This window comes from Hipposideros armiger, unplaced genomic scaffold (assembly GCF_001890085.2).
Source record: "Hipposideros armiger isolate ML-2016 unplaced genomic scaffold, ASM189008v1 scaffold_117, whole genome shotgun sequence".
Classification (NCBI taxonomy): domain Eukaryota; kingdom Metazoa; phylum Chordata; class Mammalia; order Chiroptera; family Hipposideridae; genus Hipposideros; species Hipposideros armiger.
In genome coordinates, this window is record NW_017731467.1 from 764,611 (window position 1) to 784,847 (window position 20,237).

The following is a 20,237-nucleotide window of genomic DNA, read 5'->3' on the forward strand; positions in this document are numbered from 1 at the left end:
CTCATTTGATTAACATGTATGAGTCCCTGTCTTTGTCATAGCTATCATCTTATATCTTTCTCACAGGAACTACAATGTATTAAATCTCTCTGAGAGATTTCTTTACTTGCCCAAGATCATACATGAAAGGCTGCATACAATGCCAGTTTTTTCCTACTAGATAGAATGTGTGTCAATTCTGAGCATTGTATTTTCACATAGGTTGTTTTGTACACTTTTTCCTCATCCAATTATATAAACAATAATCATTATCATGAATTGAGAACTTACAATGTGTCAGGCAATGCTCTAGTCACTTTATATGGATTCACTCTTATAATGCCAAGCAACGCATTTATGCTGCTTTGGTCAGGATTGGCAGAAAACAAAAAGCCCAACTCAAAGGAGTAACTGCAGACATTTTAATGAAGGAATTGGTTTCAGAGATGTGGATAGGGCTGAGGATCTTCAAGGAATATGGAAACATCTGGAACTAACAAGAGCAGGAATCTGTTAGCACCCCAAGCTGGAAGGAGCAAGGGGAGAGGACAAAGTCACCAGAATGGGATGGCACCTTTAGCCATGGCACACAACCTACGTGTTAGGTGCTGTGGCCGCGGTCGAGGAAGATAGCCACTGCCCCAAACCTAGTAAGGAGGGAGGGAGTGGTGGATGGAAGCTCCACCCCCTTTCCTGTTGCCCTTGGATCTGCCCAAACCAAGAGAGCCCAGGGGCTGGTGTCTGCAGAGCTCAGCCTTCTGGACACAGAACAAGGTATAGCAAAGGCGACTGAAAGTAAGTAACTTGCTCCAAATCATACAAGTAATAAATAGCAAAGCCAGGATTCAGACTTGGGAGTTCTCAGTGAAGCAACGGAGCACTTGAATTATGTTCTAAAGTGTGTCCTCAAATGGCACAGAAGCCTTGGGTGTGGTGATAAACTGTCTGCTACCAAACTTGCTGGTTTGGAATATTGAAATCAGGGAAAGCCAGGCTGAAAAACTAAACTGAATTTTAATTTTATAAATGTGTGCTGTCAGATTACCTTCAAGGTGAAGAATAATGAACACTAGGATTGCGAAGCACTGGGAGAAGGCTCAGTGTTAAGAACGGATAGGAGAGGTTTGCAGGTAGCTGCATTAATTTTGAAGGAAATGAATAATTCTGAAACAGTGTCGAAAACACTTGAAAAGTTTGACTTCTTAAATAGGGTACATATTCTTCCCAAATTTATATTCTTTGTAGCTTGTTTAGATCATGCATTCGTTCAATGGCTATGTGCCGAGAGCCTCCTTTGTGTCCGGCAACCTAGGTGCTAGGATACAGCTATGGGCACAACAGATGAAATCTCGCTCTTGAGGCACTTAAACTCTGGTGACAGGAGACAGACAATAAGCCTATAATGAATAAACACACAATAGTGCTATGAGGAAAAATCACATAGAGTAAGAGGACAGAGAGTGACAGGGAGGGAGAAAGATGCTATGTAATATAGAATTATCAAGAGAGCTCTCTCTGACAAGGAGACATTTGAACAGAGAACTGAAAGAAACCTCTGTTTCGTTGTTGGGGCAATAGCGAACGTTAGCCCAGTTACGTTGAAGAGAATTTTAGGCCTGGAAGCCACCACAGAGATGCTCGTATTCTGTACATGAAGAAACCGAGGCCCAGGGGTTAAGCTAACTGAGACACAGAGCCGTAGTGTGAATAATTATCAGTGAAGCTTGGGCTGCAAATCACATATTGAAACTCTTAGGCTGTCATTCAACAAGTATTCTTGGGCCCCCATTATGCACCAGGCACCTAGTCTCGTGCTTTTTGCGCTGCATCTATTGTCTACTGATTCAGAAGTAATTTCAAGTTAATGAGATTTTACTGTCATTTAAGTTTCAGCTACCTTGAGGTGTGGTTAACTTTATGTGGGATGTCCCAATGCCCTGGAAAACAAATGAAGCCCTAGCAGTTGTGGCTGCCCCAGTGTGACTTACAAACTGTACCTTACCCCTTTTATTCCCCAATTGAATTATTATTATTTTTGTGTAACTTGAAAATGAGACTTCGGTGGTTCAAGTGGTTTGGTTCCGAATCATACTCCCTCCTTCATATCTTTGATCTATATTAATAAAAAGTCCATAACAGGGGAGTTATTGTCCTAATGTGGGAGGCTGGGCAAAGGGAGAAGAATTCAGGCAGGAAGACAGCCAGGACATCCAAGCTCAGATCAGAGGGTAAACTTGGAGCCTCAAGGGAGAAGCAGTGTCAGAATGTGACACAAGATGTTCCCAGGGTGTTACACCAACCCCAGGATACATACGTAGGAACAGCGTCGGTTGCCAGAGGGAGGGGATGGAGACCTGGACAGTGCCCAGGGGTCGGAGCTAAAGGTGAGAAGGAAGGCAAAAGGTTAGCCAGACCAGGTGTCAGGGACCAGAGTGATTCTTACAGATGCTGTGTTCAAAAGCCCAAGTCCCACCTCTTGCAGGGTTGACAATTATTTTCAATACAAACTCATTTTAAACAGAATTTTTAACTTAAAAAACCCTTCATACACCACACTATCTTATCTAATCAGGAAGGTAATGGATGAAGGTATTTTATCCATATTTTATGGATGGAGAATTGAGGTCCAGAGGTTGAGAAAAAGACCCAATGTCTGATGATGAGTTGATGGCAGAGTAGGAATGAAAACTCAGGTCTTCCAACCTCCATCTCTCATACAGTTTTAACCCAGACCATATAGCGTGTGATGGGAAGATGGAAAGGAGCTATCGGTGGCAAGACTAGGAAATTTACATCAAGGTTGTGGGACTTGTCCCACAGTGGAAATTTATACATCTTGACAAATGGTTATTTGCTCCTGTAATTTCCCCCTCTTGTCTCTTAGGAAGGGGCTGTGCCACAGGAGTTGTGGCTTTCAGTGGAGGACACTGCCACTGCCACCGCTCAGCCCTGATGTTGTTATTCCCATTACTGGATGTTGGTGCCTCCTGCAGGAGCCCCAGTGGCTGAACCTAACTGGAATCCAAAGGGCAAGGGAGCCAGGCTGAGGGCAGCCCCCAAAGCCAGCCCCCAAGTACAGAGCAGAGAGCAGAAGGGCAGAGAAGGGACCTGGAGGGGTAGACACAGACCATTCAGCTTAATGTTAATAGCTACCTCAGAGGGTTGTTGTGAGGATTAAATAAGTTACTATATATAAATTCTTAGAGCAAAGCAGGCACAAAGTAAGCACTATATAATCCAGGGCTATTGTGATATCCCTCATATTTCTCTGTGACATTCAGTATCCAGGTCGTTGCAGGCTTGATGGAGACATTCCTCATGTGTCCACTGCCAGCCTCGCTCCTGCTGCCTGGAGAATCTCTCTGCCAAGGCCAAGTGTCTGCTTCTCATCGCTGGGGCTCGCTCTTGCCTGACAATATCGACCTCTATAACTGGCCCTGCATTATCTCTGAGGCAAGGAGCTTTAGAGTTGGGCTCAGGGAATGGGCCTCTGGTATGTGATCTCATCTGGACAGCCTTTCCTTCTCACCTTATAAAGTAAACATGCTCCAGACAGTTAACACAAGTCTGGGCTGAGCAGATGGTAAGGCTGCACTTACTTCCTCTCTCCCTAGGAATTGAGGGTCAAGGGCCTCCCACAGTGAGTCCCACTCACTTCCAGCATTGAATCTTGCCACCTACCTCTTCCTGCGTTTGGTAATAATAGGAATTGCTACCATCTGTTGGGCATCTAATTATGGGCCAACAGTATGTAAGAAGCTTTACATATTTTTATGACATTTAATATGTATAACAACCCTGCCAAGTATAAGTGTTCCCATTTTACAAGTGAGGAAACTGAGACTGGGAGGTTTCGCCTACACGGCGAGGAGATGGAAGCACTGAAATTAGTCTGCCTGACTCCTAAGGGTTTCCTACCACATAATGATGTCAAGGGATTCAAGTTGAATCATGCATTCTCGTCTAAACTTTTTCTACAGTCACAAAGACATGTAAGCAGGAGAAAGGGACTTTTGGTCCTTGAAAAGTTTATCATGTTGGTGGAAGACAGAATTCACAGAAATGGAGCAGTTTGAAAATGACCCATAAGTGTGTCGAATCAGGTGCTAAACTGGGCACCATGAACTCTGTATGTTGTGTGTGTGTGTGTGGGGGGCTGGAGAAAGGGGTGCGTATGGAGAGAAGCAATCAAGAAGCTAGGCTGTGATGAGGAGGTGCTCTGCAGTGATAGGACAAGAATGCCCGTGGAGGGGAGCATCAACAGAGAAAGAGAAGGAAGACAGAAAGGTGCCCAGCCGGTGGCAGAGGAAACGGAGAGGAGGAAGGACCAAGGAGCAGCAGATAATGAGGGGGCTGAGAGAGACTAAGGAAATCCTGGAGAGTTCGGAAGAGGAATTTAGCCTCAACATGGAAACAAAGGGAACTCACAGTAGTTGTGGAGGGGCAGTGGTGGGTTAGAAAGGCTTAGATTTCAGGAGTACAGGAAGGGACTGAGGAGAGAGCCCTGAGAGAGGGAAAGCTGGAGCCACCCTTTAAAAGAACTGGGCGGGCTTAGTGAGTAAAATAGTCATAGCAGATGAGTCAAGGATGAATCCAACTGTTTCCATCAATGCTCAATAAAGGGGACAGGAACAGATAGGGAGAAGAGTCATCTGTAAAGCCAGTTCATTGAAACAACTTGAATGGAGGCTTTTCCAAAAGGAAGTGAAAACTGCCCCTCTGATGAGAGAAGCAAAATTTACAATTTTTTCTTTCTTTTTTCTGCTGGGGAGGGGTATATCTAGTTTTACAAATATATCCCCATTCTGATAGCTTAGAGGAATCTTTGAATAGATGTCTCTCAACTTCGGGGTCCCTTCTGTCTGTCCTGAGCTATGTGTGACTTCAAGGTGGGGGGTGCTCAGAAGTCTGGGGATAGGCAAAAGGAGGGTCCCTAACCCTCTTCTCAGTGGGAGAGGTATGTCAAAATGTTCTTGCTGATCCAAAGGAGAAATCTAAGCAAGTCCAATTAGTTGTATTATACGTCAAATCTCGAGGAACTCAAAATATGTCCTTATTAATCAATCAGTCAAAAAGTATTTATTCATTGTGCAAAATTCCTGATCTCCTTTGACTCTGAAAACATTTTATACTTGTAACTTTTCTTAGCTCCTGTTCATTAAAATACACACTTCCATTTTTGTTACAATGTCCAATAAATTATTTCCAATAAACTGTTGGCACCAGTAAATTGTGAACTCCATAATATTTCTGTGAAGATCTTGTATTTTTTAGTTGCCTCCCTGGAAAATAAAATAAAATAAACTTTGCTTCAAAAAAATGAAACTGGACCACCTCCTTACGCCATATACAAGAACAAATTCAAAATGGATTAAAGACTTAAATGTAAGACCTGAAACCATAAAACTCCTAGAAGAAAATATAGGGAGTAAATTTGCAGATATTACCCTGAACAATCTTTTTACTGATACATCCTCATGGGCAAGGGAAGTAAAAGAAAAAATGAACATATGGGATTACAACAAACTTAAAATTTTTTTCACAACAAAGGAAACCATCAATAAAACAAAAAGGAAGCCGACTGAATGGGAGATAATATTTATCAATGATATATCTGATAAGAGGTTAATATCCCAAATTTATAAAACACTCATTCAACACCAAAAAAAGCAAACAACCCAATTAAAAAATGGGCAGAGGATATGAAGAGACATTTTTTTCTAAAGAGGACATACAGATGGCCAACAGGTATATGAAAAAATGTTCAACCTCACTAAGCATTAGAAAAATGCAAATAAAAACAACAATGAGATATACCACCTCACTCCGATCAGAATGGCTATCATGAATAAATCAACAAAAAACAAGTGCTGGTGAGGTTGAGGGGAAAAGGGAACCCTGGCGCACTGTTGGTGGGATTGCAGATTGGTGCAGCCACTATGGAAATCAGTATAGAGGTATCTCAAAAAACTGGAAATGGAACTACCTTATGACCCAGCAATTCCACTCTTAGGTATTTATCCAGAAAAACCCAAGACACTAATTAAAAAAAATATATGCACCCCTATGTTCATTGCAGCACGATTACAAAAGCCAAGACTTGGAAACAATTGAAATGCCCATCAGTAGACAACTGGATTAAGAAACTATGGTACATTTACACAATGGAATATTACTCAGCTATAAAGAAGAAGGAAATTGTACCATTTGCAACGATATGGATGGACCTAGAGAACATTATGCTAAGTGAAATAAGTCAGTCAGAGAAAGACAAATACCATATGATCTCACTTACATGTGGAATCTAAAGAACTGAATAAACGAGTGATATAAACAGAAATAGTCTCAGAGACACAGAGGAAAAACTGATGATTGCTAGATGGGGCGGGGTTGGGGATAAGGGAGAAGGGGAAGGGATTATACAGCATAAATTGGTAACTACAATATTGCTTCAGGGATAGAAAAGACAGTTTGGGGAATATAATCAATAATGTTGTAAATATTTTTTAGGGGGCCAGATGGTCTCATGTCTTGTTAGGGAGATAACTTCATAGGCGGTCTAGAGGCCTGACCACTGCACTGTACATCTGAAGCTGCCATTGAATAATATTATGTCAACTATAATTTAATACATATATAGTCATGGGATGTGGTGTAGAGTGTGGGAATGGAGTCAATGGAATTGTAATAGGTATGTATGATATCGGGGGTGGTTGGCAGTGGGTGGGGGAGGGAGTTGTCACTTTGTGAGGGGTGAAAAGGATAACTATTGCATTGTTTTGTACACCTGAAACTAATAATAATAATAAATAATAATAAAATAAAATAAACTTTGCTTCTTGGATCAGTAGGTCAATTTTCATTTCCTTTCAGTGAAGCCACATGTCATGTTCTTAAAGACACTTGATGTATAGATGTCTCTTCTCCTTACCTGTCCACCTTTTCCACATTCATTGAGCATGAGATAAGAACTGGATTTATTTATTCGTATAGGCCTTTTAAATATTTCTCTCTATGTGTATAAATTAAGGGAAACTGTCATTCTGCCTTGAAAACAATGTACTTCAGTCTAAAGTATGCCTCATGTTGTGTGACCTTTCTTCCAAAGAATTTGTGTGTGTGTGTTGAAAGTGGGGGTGGGAGGGCAAGGGTGAGGCAGAGAAAGAAGTGGGGGGAGAAGGAGGGGGTGTAAAGTTTTCTCAGAACTCCATGGCGGTGGGTACGTGGCGTCAGTCCTTGAGGAGATAACAAGTACTCACTTTAAAATGATTGCTCCCTTTAGCCTCTATCAAACTTGTGAAGAGGCTTTACAAGACCAGACATAAAAAGGCATTTCCTGATTAGTTGTCGGGAATACTATGTGTCTACACACATGAATCACATTCCCTGTTTGTACATTCCATTTCACAACAGGAGCATGAGACATACCCGCCCAGTCTTTACTAGCTTTGGGGAGAAGGGGGATGTTGGCTCCTGTGGGATGTTGGTCTGAACACCACACTTATCTGAGCTGAGATGGAGTCTGGCACCAAGACGATAGAAGATGAGGTATCTGGTTGGTTTTATGGAATAGATAACCCAGTGAAGAAACTCAGGACCATGGTGGAAGGGGGAATAAAAGAGAAGGCCATGGATTTTCCCCATGTAGTAGGACTTTTGGAAGCCACATGAATCACTTGACTCAAGGAATGTGCCAGTGCTCTGTGAAGCTCTGGCCAAATTAGCCACCCTATACTCCCTTTCACCTCTTTCCCAACTAGATGCAGCCATTTGCCTTTCGGAATTTGCTTGACAGGTGGTAGAGCCACTTCCTGTTTCACTGAGAAGTGAATGAGAAGTTCCTAATTGGACTGGAAACTTATCTGTTTCATGCTCACTTTATGGTTCCTTCATTTATACAGCCTTGCACTGTTTGCATCCAGATTTCTGATCCACTGCTTCCTAGAAACAAGTAGTAACTGTGGATGCCTTTAATCCTGAGTTACTGGATTCCTGACCCACATTTTGGCAGAATCTCTGAGATGGTGTGCTTCCTGCTTACCGACCTGTCCCTCTCTGCTATTCTCCCTCATTGCCATCATTCCGTTTTTTCCCCCTTCTTTTCTTCTTCATATACATATTTATTGAACACTTAGTATGTGCCAGCTGTGAACAAGTGCTGGGGACCCCACAGCTTTAGCAGAGAAGATGCACAGAGGAAAATAATTATAATAAAATAAAATAAAACAAGTGTTATGCCAGCATTAGTAAAGGGAGTAATAAAAGGCTTTAAAGAACTGAAGGTTCTTTAGGACTGTGGTGTCTTTGAGACAGGGAGAGGGAGAGATGAGGCTGGAAAGGAAGACAGGGGTCAGATTCTGTAAGTCACATTACAGAGGATTAGCTATATGAGGAACACCAGGAACTCCCAGGAGGCCAATCATGGTTACTATCTATTGAGCAGTTACTACATACACCACATATATTTTCATAACTAGTATTCTTACAGTATACTTCAGAGATTGGTATTATTGATTACCTTCATTTCACAGATGAGGACACTGGGGCCTAGAGAGTGCATCAGTCAGGGTTCAAATAAGACTACAGAACCCCTCCAAGTATTTGAAACAAAGGGAATTTAGTGCAGGGAATTGATCATGCGGGTGACGGGAAAGATGAGAACCCAAACAGCATTGGGAGGGGACTCAGGGATCAGCACAGCAGGAAGCAAACCAGAAAGGGCTGTGTTATTGAAGCTCAGAGGCCAGTCTTTGGGTAGAAGTTGAAACCACAGGGGCCACCGCTGGAAGCAGAGAAGGGCACACCAGCAAGCCCCCGGCCTCCACCACCCAACATTCACCAGTGTCCTTACTGGCTGAATCCACTTGGAAGCCAGTGGCCCTGGGGAGTGTAGTTGCCCGTGTTACAGACAAAAGCAGGGGAAGAACTGTGCATCAGTGTGGATCCCAACAGGAATCAAATGGCACACAAAAAGTAGGATAATTTGAGGAGGGTTTATGTACTCAGGGCTTAATTACAAAACGATAGGGGACTCACAAGTGATAGTGCCAAGGATCCTGGGGCTGGCGGCAGCAGGGCTGTTACCATCCCTAAGGCCAAAGGCACAAGGCAAAGGAGAGCTTACTGGGACCTGGAAGGGGAGAGAGTGTTGCAGAGCAGGCCACCTGGAGAAGGGCAGCGTGATTTTGTCGAGGGACAGCGCCACAGCCTCACAAGGAGGGAAGAGACAGTCTACTTTTTCTTTCTTCTCATCACCTCAGACAAACCAAAAGGAAGCCTGAGGGCACAGCAGCCCTGTCACACTTACAACGTCCATTTTGATGACAAGAAACCGAGGCTCAGGCAGTTTAGGTGGCTTTTCCAATTTGGAGAGCTGGAGATTGAATCTAGATACATGTGACTCCAACCCATATTTGTTAACCGCCATACTAGACTCTATAGAATAATGTCTTGCTCTATCCTTCAAATCTGATATTTTAACTCTTTTCCTCACCTACTTCATCAAATACAGAGTCCAATTTGCCTAGAATCTTGGAACCTTCTACATGTTGTGACTATTTCCTGTTGTCTGGATCCTGTTCCCCACATTACCTTAGTTCTCCCTGTCTGAGTTACTGAACATCCGCTCACTATGTAACACCTCTTCCACTGGTAACGTTTCCTGTGGAAACCAGACAGTTCTTCTTTTTAGAATCAAGGGTGTGGTACACACAAGTCATAGGGTTCCCAAGTATCCAACCAAATGCCATTATATGAAAGTGGTTTCCTGCCAGGTGCTAGGGGTATGCCGGCTGAAACCAACAGATAGAATGATTAACCTTAAGAAAGAATCCCAAAGATGAAAAGCTATGTATTTGAAATTGTTATTACAATGTTTGTAATGGTGAATTATTGGAAGTAGCACAAGTGTCTAACAGTGGGGAATCGATAGGATAAGGGGTACTCACTCATCAAATACTGGGTGGGGTGAGTTTTAAGTGTCCTCTTGTCCATTTCTACATTCTGAGGTTTAGGACGTATTTTTGGACAAAGCTCTTAGGGAATGCATTTTTGATGAGAGGGAACAAAGAGTTAAAAACACTTGCTCATTTTTGGCCTTAGGTAGGTGGAGATTAGGCAAGCCCAGAGCTGTTCTGTCTTGGGAGCCAGACACAAATAGAGCCTGGGGGAAAGAGTAAATGGTTTGGGGGACTCTGCTGCAGGACTGAAAGGCAAAGTCTTCTGGGGGTTTCTTTAGGTGCTTCTTTTCAGATTGGTAAGAACTAGAAGGTTGAGAAAAAGGGTATAACTTTGGAAAAAGTGGTCAAAGACCCTTTGTCCTCTTTTAGTACAACCTTAGAGTAGGGGGATCAAAATCGACCTCAAGACTCACATATGTCTAGCTCAGCTCACCCCAGATAGGGGTCTGAGGCCAAAGCCATAATACTAAGTAGTATTATGCCCAGAGTGGCTCATCTTAATACTTTCCTAGAGCAGTAGTTCTTGAGGTGTGACCCGCATATCCTGGAGGGTCTCTGGGACTCTTTCAGATTTTCAAGATCAAACCATCTTCATAATAACACAGTGATGTTATTTGCATTTTGTACTGAATGGTGCAAAAACAACAGTGGATTAAACTGTCAGCACCGTGACTTGCATTCAAGCAATGGTTTTATGCCTTAATTCAGTTTAGTATTAAAACTATTTTTTACTACCACCCACACTCAAAATTTTTAAGAGTCAACATCTTTTTAATATTCTGTATGATGAAATGGCAAACAGACATAAAGCATTTTTGCTGTAAACCTGAGTACACTAGTTATCATAAGGAAAAGCACTTGTACAATTGTTTGAGTTATGAGCTGAACTAACTACATTTTTCATGGCGTACCATTTTTACTTGACAGAATGACAGACAAACTATGGCTATTCAAATTAGAGAATTTAGTAGACATTTTCTTCAAAAATGAATGAAGTGAATCTGTCAGTTCAAAGAAAACAGCTAAGACCATATGTTGCTAATGATAAAATTCAAGCTTTTAAGGAAAAAAAAAAGAGATCTTTGGAAAACTTGTGTTCTCACTATGAGCTTGAGAGCTTCCCAATACTTAAAGACTTCTCTGATGAGTTCAATGGTGGTATGAGCAAATGTGACTTTAAAAATACTTTATAATAAAATGTACAACATTAGCAAACTCCGCATAACTCAGTGAACTAATATCTTCCAAATGACCAGTATTTCAATATATCATGCTTGAGTGAAAGATCCACTCCAAGTGCAAGATAGACAAATAGATTTTGAAGTAACAGATATGAAAACTTCATTGATATTGTTTCAGATTCCACACTATGACTAATCTTTAATGAACTCCCACTTTTCAAGTTTTGATTAGTAACAAAGAAAAACATCCAGAATTATTTGAAAAGGCTATTAAAATACTCCTCCCTTTCCTAATTTCACATCTGTATGAAGCTGGGTTTTCTTCAGATACTACAACCCAAACAACACATTACAGTACATTGAATGCAGCAGTTATGAGAATCCAGATGTCTTTCAGTAAGCCAGACTTCAAAGAAAGTTGCAAAAGTGAAAACCAATGCCAGCGTTGTTCCAAAATTTTCCTTTGTTTTGGAAAGTATAGTTACTTTTTCATAAAAATCTGTTTTTTTATGATAATATGTGATATAACTATAATGAATATGTAAGTGGGTATTTTTTGCACTGGATGAGCACAGGATGGGGTGGCAGAGATAGCAATGTGTGGCTGGTGGATGTTTCAGGGATTCTCTCCTGTCCTCTCTCACCCTTTATCTTTTAAAGAATATAATGCAGGCATTAGTAACTCACTTTGTAAAGATTTTTAAAATATTCCTTTATAAAGAAAAAAATTTTAAATGCAAACCTGTGTTGGCAATATGACTATAATGACAAGATAATGTGTGTAATGTGAGCAAGGACTGGAAGAAGACTTTGAAAAATGAAAACTAGAATGTAGGCATGGTGAGATTATGCTTGATGAATTTTCTTATAATAATTTCTTAACAATTTTTAAAAGTCAAATTAGAAACACTTACATACACAACAGCAACACCATTTTTCTAAGAGATTCAAAAGTCAGAATTCTCTAGGCTTTCCCCTGTTGGTTTTAAAACCAAACCCCCTGTTAACTTGATGGGGTCAGGAAAATCCCCAGTGTTGTGTAAGAAGGAACATTTCAGTTCTTGGACTGTCCCAAATGCAATGGCTGCTGTATTCCTCTCCCACCTCTCTTGAAGGAGGTATATGGATTGCACATCAAACCGTGGGGCTCAGGATTGAGCTAAATCTTTGAACGTAGCTTGTGGGCCGGAAGCAGTTAGCACCTGGCTTTGTTTACAGTGCCCTGAGCAGCTGTTCCTCCCTGGCGGGGAAGAGAGCGGGACAACTTCCACTAATGGCAGTGAGCAACGTTGCATGAAGCTGGCTGTGAGTGTAACTTCCAGGGGCTGCAGGCTTCTGTACACAGAGTAAAGAACAAGAAGAGCAGGTAACAGGCCACCAGGCAAATGACTGGCTGCCCTCTGGTAGTAATAACCCCCGGGGGTGTGACACTAAGACTGCAAACACATTTTCCCAAGCTGGTAGGAACACCTGAGCCATCATCACCTGAGTGTCAGTGTCCTGTTGAGGTCTGCCTCAGGAGAAGAGGTTCCCTATAATGGATGCTTCTAAAAACGACATGCTTTTTCTTTCGGTTCAACTATTTCATTCCTTCAGTCAACAAATTGAATGCTTACTATGAGTTATCCGTTCTAGGTTCTCAGAATATAGGAATGAGCATAACAGACAATAATCTCACCCTTATGGAGTTTACATTCTAGCGGAGAGACAGAAAAATCACTAAAATAGTCAACTAAAATGTATAGTATTGTTACCGGAGAGCAGGCTCTTCTCCGTGTGGTGTCCAGGTTCTTGGCATCTCGAGCAAAGAGTTGAAAGAGATACAGAAGCAAAATGGTGAAAGAGCAGTTTATTAGAAGAGATAGTACACTTCAAAGAAATAGAAGTGGGCCCGAGCAGTAGAGAATGGCAGAAGGGCTCATTATTAGAAGAGAAATTATACTCCAAAGAGTTTAGAACAGGCTGAGCAAAAGGAGCTCAAAAAGCCCTGACTGGCCAGGACTTGGAGTTTTTATCCCTTTCATCTAGAATGGGCTGTTCCTCTCGGGGTGTGGGACCACTTGATTGACACCTGTGATTGACAAGGGGCTATTATCTCATCTTTTTAGATAGCGCATGTGTGAGTGACTGGTCTAATCTAGTTGGATATTTAGTACCCATTTGTTTCCCCACAGGGGTAGATAAAAGGGGAAGTTTTGAGTGGAGAGGGGAGGTCTTTTGGGCAGCTGCATTCTGTGGGTTGTGTTGGATGTACAGGAATGCAGAGACTCAATGCTTGCCTCTAACTGCCTGCGTTGTTTTCCCCTTGAGAGACGTATCCCCATAAAATCTCTGTGGGAAGCTGAGGGACAGGAGGTCTTTTCTTCTGTATCTGCTTCCTGCTGGGCAGGGGCATACAGTTGTCCAGGGGCATAGAGCTGTCCCTGCCTATTGGGGGATTCACGGAACTCTCACCCTAGCTGATCTCAGATGAGAGGCAGGGTTCTCAAGGTCCACCTGGAAGATCCTGTTGGCTTCTTTGGTTGCGACTGGCGAACTTGCTGGGGTATCATAAAAGTTTTTTAATGGGGTGGGGGGGCTACTCGCTTGGCCCATAACAGTATGTTGAATGGTGATGAGTGCCATGGAGAAAGGTAAAGCAGGTGTAGGAGGGGGTGGGTGTAAAGGGCCTTTGCAAGCCTCGTTGAGAAGGTGAAATTTGAGCAAAGACTTATTCCAGGTTATTGCAGAAACTTAAAAAAAAAAAAAACCAAGTGTACATTGAAGAAAAGACTACCACAGAAAGCACCCATTCTCTCACTTAATACTAATGCGGGTATCCTTTTATACCATTTTCTACACACGCATAAACATATCATTTTTTCAAAGGCAGACATGTACTTGCACGTCCGTGCACGGAGGTCTTATTTCCTCACTTTGCAGTACGTCCTTGAGCAACTTTCCCTGTTCATTACTAGATCTGCATCATTAATCATTACCTCAACTGGTCACAGAGGATGGGGAAGGGTAGAGCGTAATGGAGCTGGGGTCTCGCTCCCATCTGTCACTTACGTAAGCTCTCTGTGTCCCAGTTTCTTCATCAGTAACATAAGGATATAGGATTTAAGTTCTAGGGTCAGGAGGGAGAAATTAAATGATTTAATACATATAAAGCATTCAGAAGAATTCTTGGCACATAGTAAACCCCTGACAGAAGTGAGTACACTCAGCGCCATTATGGGGTGGGATTGCATCATCTGTGGAACAGTGTGGGACACCACAGAGTCAGAGAGCAAGGCTGGGGCAGGTCAGGGAGGGCCTCTGGCCCTGGTGGGGAGTTTGGATTGAATTTGGATACTGAGGGGAGCCGCTGGGGCGTTTTAAGCAGGGAAGTGGCTTGCTCTGCTTTATGCAGCTGTGTGGAGAGTGGATGGTAATGAGGCAAGAATGCCCACAGGGACACCAGTCATGAGGCTGTTTCAATAACTCAGACAAGAGATGGTGGCTTGAGCTAGAAGAACAGCAAAGAAAGAGATGAGAGGTGATCCAATTCACAACACATTTTGAAAATAGAGCTGACAGTGTTTAGCTTTGGGGCTCTGGGCGAAGAGAAAAGAATCAAGAGTGAGTCCTGGATTTTGGGATGGTAGTACCGTGTTTTGGACGGGGAAGGCCAGGAGAACACATTTGGGGGTGGGTGGGTGAGTGGATAGCTCTCTTTGGGTCACATTAACTGTGTCATCATTGCCCTTTACTCCTAGTGCCATCACCTGAGAGTAGGCCTTGTCCTTTCCGGACCAGACTATGTCAATAATGTGTCTTCCACAGAGCTCCCTGATTCATTCCCTCCCTTTTAGCGTACTGCCTTGTGGGTAATTTTCTCCTGAGGCTTTTCCCTCTCTTCCTTGGCCCCTCCCACCCACCACCCCATTCCCGGGGTGCCTAAGTCTGCTTCACCTTTCAAGGCCAAGTCCTTGTGCCACCTCTTTCATAAAACTCTTTGCTTATGAATTTTGATACAAATTAGGTGCGTCACTCATTTAGTGTTTAGTATGCTCATCACTTTTTCTTTTAAAAATGTGTTGATTTTCCTCTACTGTTCTCTGAACCCTTCCTGACAGGACCTAAAGAAGGGGACAGCATTAGCACTGTGGGTTGTATGTTTGGGAGGTTGAATGGGGTAAGATGGGGCTTGGGAAGGACTCTTAAGGGACAAGGACACAGGAAAAACTCTACACACCTCACAGGAGCTCAGGGCTGGCTCCACATAGCATCTGATTTATGCCAAATTACACTGACAGTGCCAGGTCCATTTCCAAGGGACTATTATTGTCTGGGATTTTTTATTGCTGGTGAATAATTTGAGGCCATTTTTCTCTGTCCAGAGTCAGAGACAGCCAAGCAGGCAGTCTTGGGGATAATTCACCACCTGTCTTCATCTTCCCACCAGCCTTTTTCTGTCCTCAGTCAAGTTCTGAGGCTGAACAGAGGCAGACCCATCCCTACCGAGCTTGAGCTAGACAATCCCTCTGCTCTCTTTGATTCTGGTGGCAAGGCCCTGCTTATTGGTAAATCAATATTATTTGTCCTCTGGGGCCCAACCTAAGTTTCCCTCTTCATGGGCTGCTCCAGGGCCTGAAATTATTTTATTAATCCCTTTTTTGGATCAAACTAAGTATTAAGATTATGCATGCCATTATTGGAGGTAATCAACATCTTGGCTCAATCTGTTTATCCTATTAACCAGCGAGGCACCCAGCCAGGTCCTGGGGGCCCTTCTTGCTCCTTCTTCTGTCCCTTCTCTAGATGTTCGTTTACAGGGATGCAGGGAGGGGAGCTGCAGAGGAGTGGATGGCTGTCAGGGCCTAGAAATTCAGCCCCAGAGTGGGGAGCCGCAGCGAGGGAAGGGCGAGGGTGGCCTGGGGCAACAGAAGACCCGAGGCCTCTCCGCAGAGCATGAACGTTCACAGCAGCCCCGTGGTAGCCTGAATAATGGCCCCCAAAGACAGCCATGTTGTATCCCCAGAATTTGTGACTCCTACCTTATGACGCAAAAGGGACTTTGCAGAGGTGATTAAGTTAAGGACCTTGAGATGAAGAGATTATCTGAATTACCCAGGTGTGTCCTAAATGTAATCATAAGTGTCTTCATAAGAGGGAGGCAGATTTAGTACAGAAGAGAGGGAGACAGCGTGACCACAGAGACAGAGGTGGGCGTGATGAGGCCACATGATGAGCCAAGGGTTGTCAGCGGTCACCAGGAGCTGGGAGAGATAAAGATCTGATTCTTGCCTTAAACACCTTGATGTTAGCCCTATAAGACAGAGTTCACACTTCTGGCATCCAGAGCTGTTAAGAGAATAAATCTGTGTTGTTTTAAGTCCCCCAGTTTGTGATAAGTTGTTATAACAGCTATAGGAAATGACCATAGCTCCTCAACGCACCCTAATTCTGGGTCTTCTAAAGAGGCTCCTGTTACCTAAGGGTCCAAAGTCATTCAAGGGGTGGCCTGGAGATTGCTTGGACTCAGCATGGACACCCCAGGCCAAACAATGACCTTTGTTTTAAGACAGATGTGCTCTCCCAGAGGGGGCCCAGCCACTTCAAACTGGAATCTAAAGGGCGAGCCTGGAGCCTTATTTGTTCCAGGTGAGCGTTGGCTTGTAGCCTCACATCTGAGGTGGGCATTTTCTCCTCTGAGCTCCCTCCTGGTTCTCTGAGAACACAAGGAGGAACTTCTCAGAAAATAAGCCAGTTGTCCAGAACTGGCTGCATAATTTGTAGGGTCCAGTATAAACTGAAAATGCAGAGTCCCTTCTTCCAAACTCACTGAGAATTTCAAGATGGCAACAGCCATGCATTAACCTAGCATGAGGCCTTCTGAGGGCAGCACCCTGTGAGATCCCTGAAGGGGCCTCCTGCCTTTGGGTTCTGTTCTATTCTTAGGTGGTCTTCCACCTCTAACACCATTTTTCTTTCTGTAGTATGTGAAACTTTTTGGGAAAACCATTTCTTTTTGGCTCCTTTTTTTTTTCTTTCTTTTTTTTCACAAAGAGGCTGTGCTCTCCAAGTTGCCAGGCCCAAAACAGGGCCTGCTTGAAGAGTGAAATGAAACTTTTTCAGGGTCCTGCTGATAACTCCGATATTTTCAAAACAAACAAGGACAGCTCTAAAGAGAGTTTATGGGCCCATTAAAAATCCCCAGCCACAGTATCAGCCATGGGACAGAGTGTCATGTTAGAGAAACTGTAACGCACATGGGTGAACCTTCCCTCCTATGTTCCCCGGTGGCCCAGGGGACTCAAGCTGGGCTGGCTGCTCCCCTCAGTGAGCACAGGAATGGGTGACCCCAGAGGCTCTTATGGAAAAAAGGGGAGTCATGGGTGTGCCCTGCCACCAGAGGACATGGAAGTTTAAGTGGCTTTTAAGGGGAAAATAACCCTGCCATGGCTGGCCCTGAGCCTGCCCTACCCCATCCGCACCTTCCTCCCTGAATCTCACGCTGCCCACTGGTAGGTGGAAAGAAAAGGGAAGTAGGCCCCAGCCTGAGACCCTCTCCTCCATGAGAACTTTTCAGATCAACCTGATTTTTATCTATCTGATCCTCTGTGTCCTGGTACCTGAGCCCTCCTGGACCCAAGACTCATTACATGGCACTTGTCTCTAGATAAGTACTTCTACATCCGTGATTCTGGTGTCCCAAACAGGCTGTGAATGCCCAATGGGCTGGATACTGAGCTTTTCATTCTTTTTTGGTTCAAATTCCATCAGTAGAAGAGATACTTAAAATCTGTTATCCGATTTTCTGATCAATGGTCTCATGAGATAACTGCTTAGAGGTGACAGTTTAATTGGGCAATTTTACCTTTAGCTGTACTGGGAGGTGACCTGCAATGACCTAGAGATTGTGCCTAGCTAGCTTACCTTAAGAAATCCAGTGACTTCTAGAATATTACAGTTGAAAGGGCCTCATTTTCCTGACAAGGAAAATGTTCTAGGTGGCAAGGGTTGTCCTGGCCTGGGGAGGTTGACCCCCACACACCAGCCTATCCTCTTGACCTTTTCTCTCTGTGAGGCTATGATGTGAGCGGCCAGGGGTCATACAAACCTGTCCCAAGCCCAGGACTACCTCCCACAGGGGAGCCCAGCTCCCATCATGGCATACGGACACCAGCTTTCTCCAAGGTACAGGCTGTCCCTGTCATGAATGTATGAGCTATCAGAGAAGCCAGAAATTCCAGGAAAGAAAGGGAAGTAGCTAGGACCTGCAGGATGAGCTCAGGGACAGCACCTTGTAGAAAACTTCCTGGCCAGGCTGCCTGCCAAGAACACACTCCCCCGTGACTACCTGAGGTCACAGAGCATGCGATTTCATGGATTACAGATCCATTTGCATGAACATGGATTCTCTTTTGAAAGCATTGTACAAGTCCTCTGGGAGCTGGTATAAAGTCTCCATCAGTCCTAAATTAAAGGCAAGGGGACCAATCTTCTATTGCCCATCTGGGATGAGCTATTCCTGGAGAATGGGAGTTCAGAGGGGGCTAGGGAGCAAACCTGAAGGTGGGAATCTTTTGTGGTGTAGGACCCTTGCGGATGGGTGTGTTATTGAAGGTCTTAGGATAGCATGAGAGTGCTTGATATTCTGAGGCTCAGAGGCTATGGAATGAGTGGGTAAGAAATAAAAATATTCATCTACTTCAAAAGTTTATCTTGGCTGGCCCAGCTCTCAGGGAAGGAAGAGGAAGCTGCTTGTAGCAGGAGTATTGGAGCCACTATTTAACCACTTTCTTGTCCCTTTGATTTAGCTGGCTCTCTCCTGCCAACTTTAGTCTCCTAACTGGTACTGCATGTCACTCCCCTGCTCAAGAACATATGCTGGCTCCCTATTATCAGCTGAACCAAGTTCATAATTCTGATTAGGTTTGAAAATAATCTGGCTCTTACTTACCTTAAATTTTGGATTCTCTTGGCTAGAATCCAAAAGTCAACGTAAATTTCGTTGAACATTTTCTTTACGCATTATAAGAATGGAAACTCTGGGGAGGGGGGTCATGTTCCTAAGAAAGCTATCATTTTTGTGCCTTAAAGCTGTCACTGCTATAGGTGAATTACTTAAAAATCTTGGAGAACGCTGGTTTTTAGAATGAGTTTGCCAAACATGAAGAATGTCGTTTTCAAAATGTAATAAAAATGCGACCCATCTGAGCAGAAAAAAATTCTCCTTTTCTAGGTATTTTCTTTTTTACTTCCATTATTTTTTTGCAGCCTCATAATAACTGTGGATATTCTCCTTTTTTATAAATGAGGCTGAGGCTTACGGAGGCCTCCCTGTATGTAAGGACAGAGAAGGGAACAGGGCCTGATTCCCATACTCTGATCAATGTTCTTTCCACCCTTTACACAAGCACGCAACAATTAATCTATACTTTCTAACCAGCACTCTCTGTCCGTCCCTGTAAGGTCCTCTTCTATAACTAAAGTGTGAGATGAAAACATTAGAGCTGCTTGCTCTTCAGGCAACAGCTCACTTCTGTCGAAGGCAGCACTGCTCTGGGCCACATAAGGACCCCAAGATGTCAGGCCTCACCCTCATAAACAGTTTAGAGGGCTGGTCTCCAGCCCTAAGTACTACCAGACATGTCGGCTCAAAGCCCCAGAGCACATAATTACTTTTGTCGCATTTTATGTCCCTGGGCTTTTAGTCAAGTTGTTCCTTTTCACCAGTCCACAAAGTCCAGGCCTAGACCTCCCTCTGATAACTCATTTCTTTTATGAAACAGAAAACAAACCCCAGTGAAGGCAACTCTTTCAAGAAACTCCCTAGGGATGCCAGTTAGCTCAGTTGGTTAGAATGCAGGCTCATAACACAAAGGTGCTGGTTCAATCCCCACATGGGCCACTGAGTTGCGCCCTCCACAACTAGGTTGAACAACTACTTGACTTGGAGCCGATGGGTCCTGGGAAAACACACTGTTCCCAAATAAAATTTAAAGAAAAAGAAAGAAAGAAACTCCATAAATCACAACCTTAGAGCCAATGAAGGGTGTAGGCAAAAGGGAGAGAGAGGAGGAGGAGAAAGAAAGAGAGAGAGAGAGAGAGAGAGAGAGAGAGAGAGAGAGAGAGAGGGAGGGAGGGA

The 20,237-nt window shown here is 43.5% G+C and overlaps 1 long non-coding RNA gene across 2 annotated transcripts in view; it reads left to right on the plus strand.

Annotated features, from left to right (window-relative positions):
* Positions 1–706: 706 nt before the first annotated feature.
* The window catches only part of LOC109385506 (uncharacterized), a 35,856-nt gene continuing 16,325 nt past the window's right edge, over positions 707–20,237 (plus strand). For both annotated transcript variants that reach the window (XR_002124635.1, XR_002124634.1), the window contains exon 1: positions 707–774. This is a non-coding gene — a long non-coding RNA (uncharacterized LOC109385506). The remainder of the gene's footprint in view (positions 775–20,237) is intronic.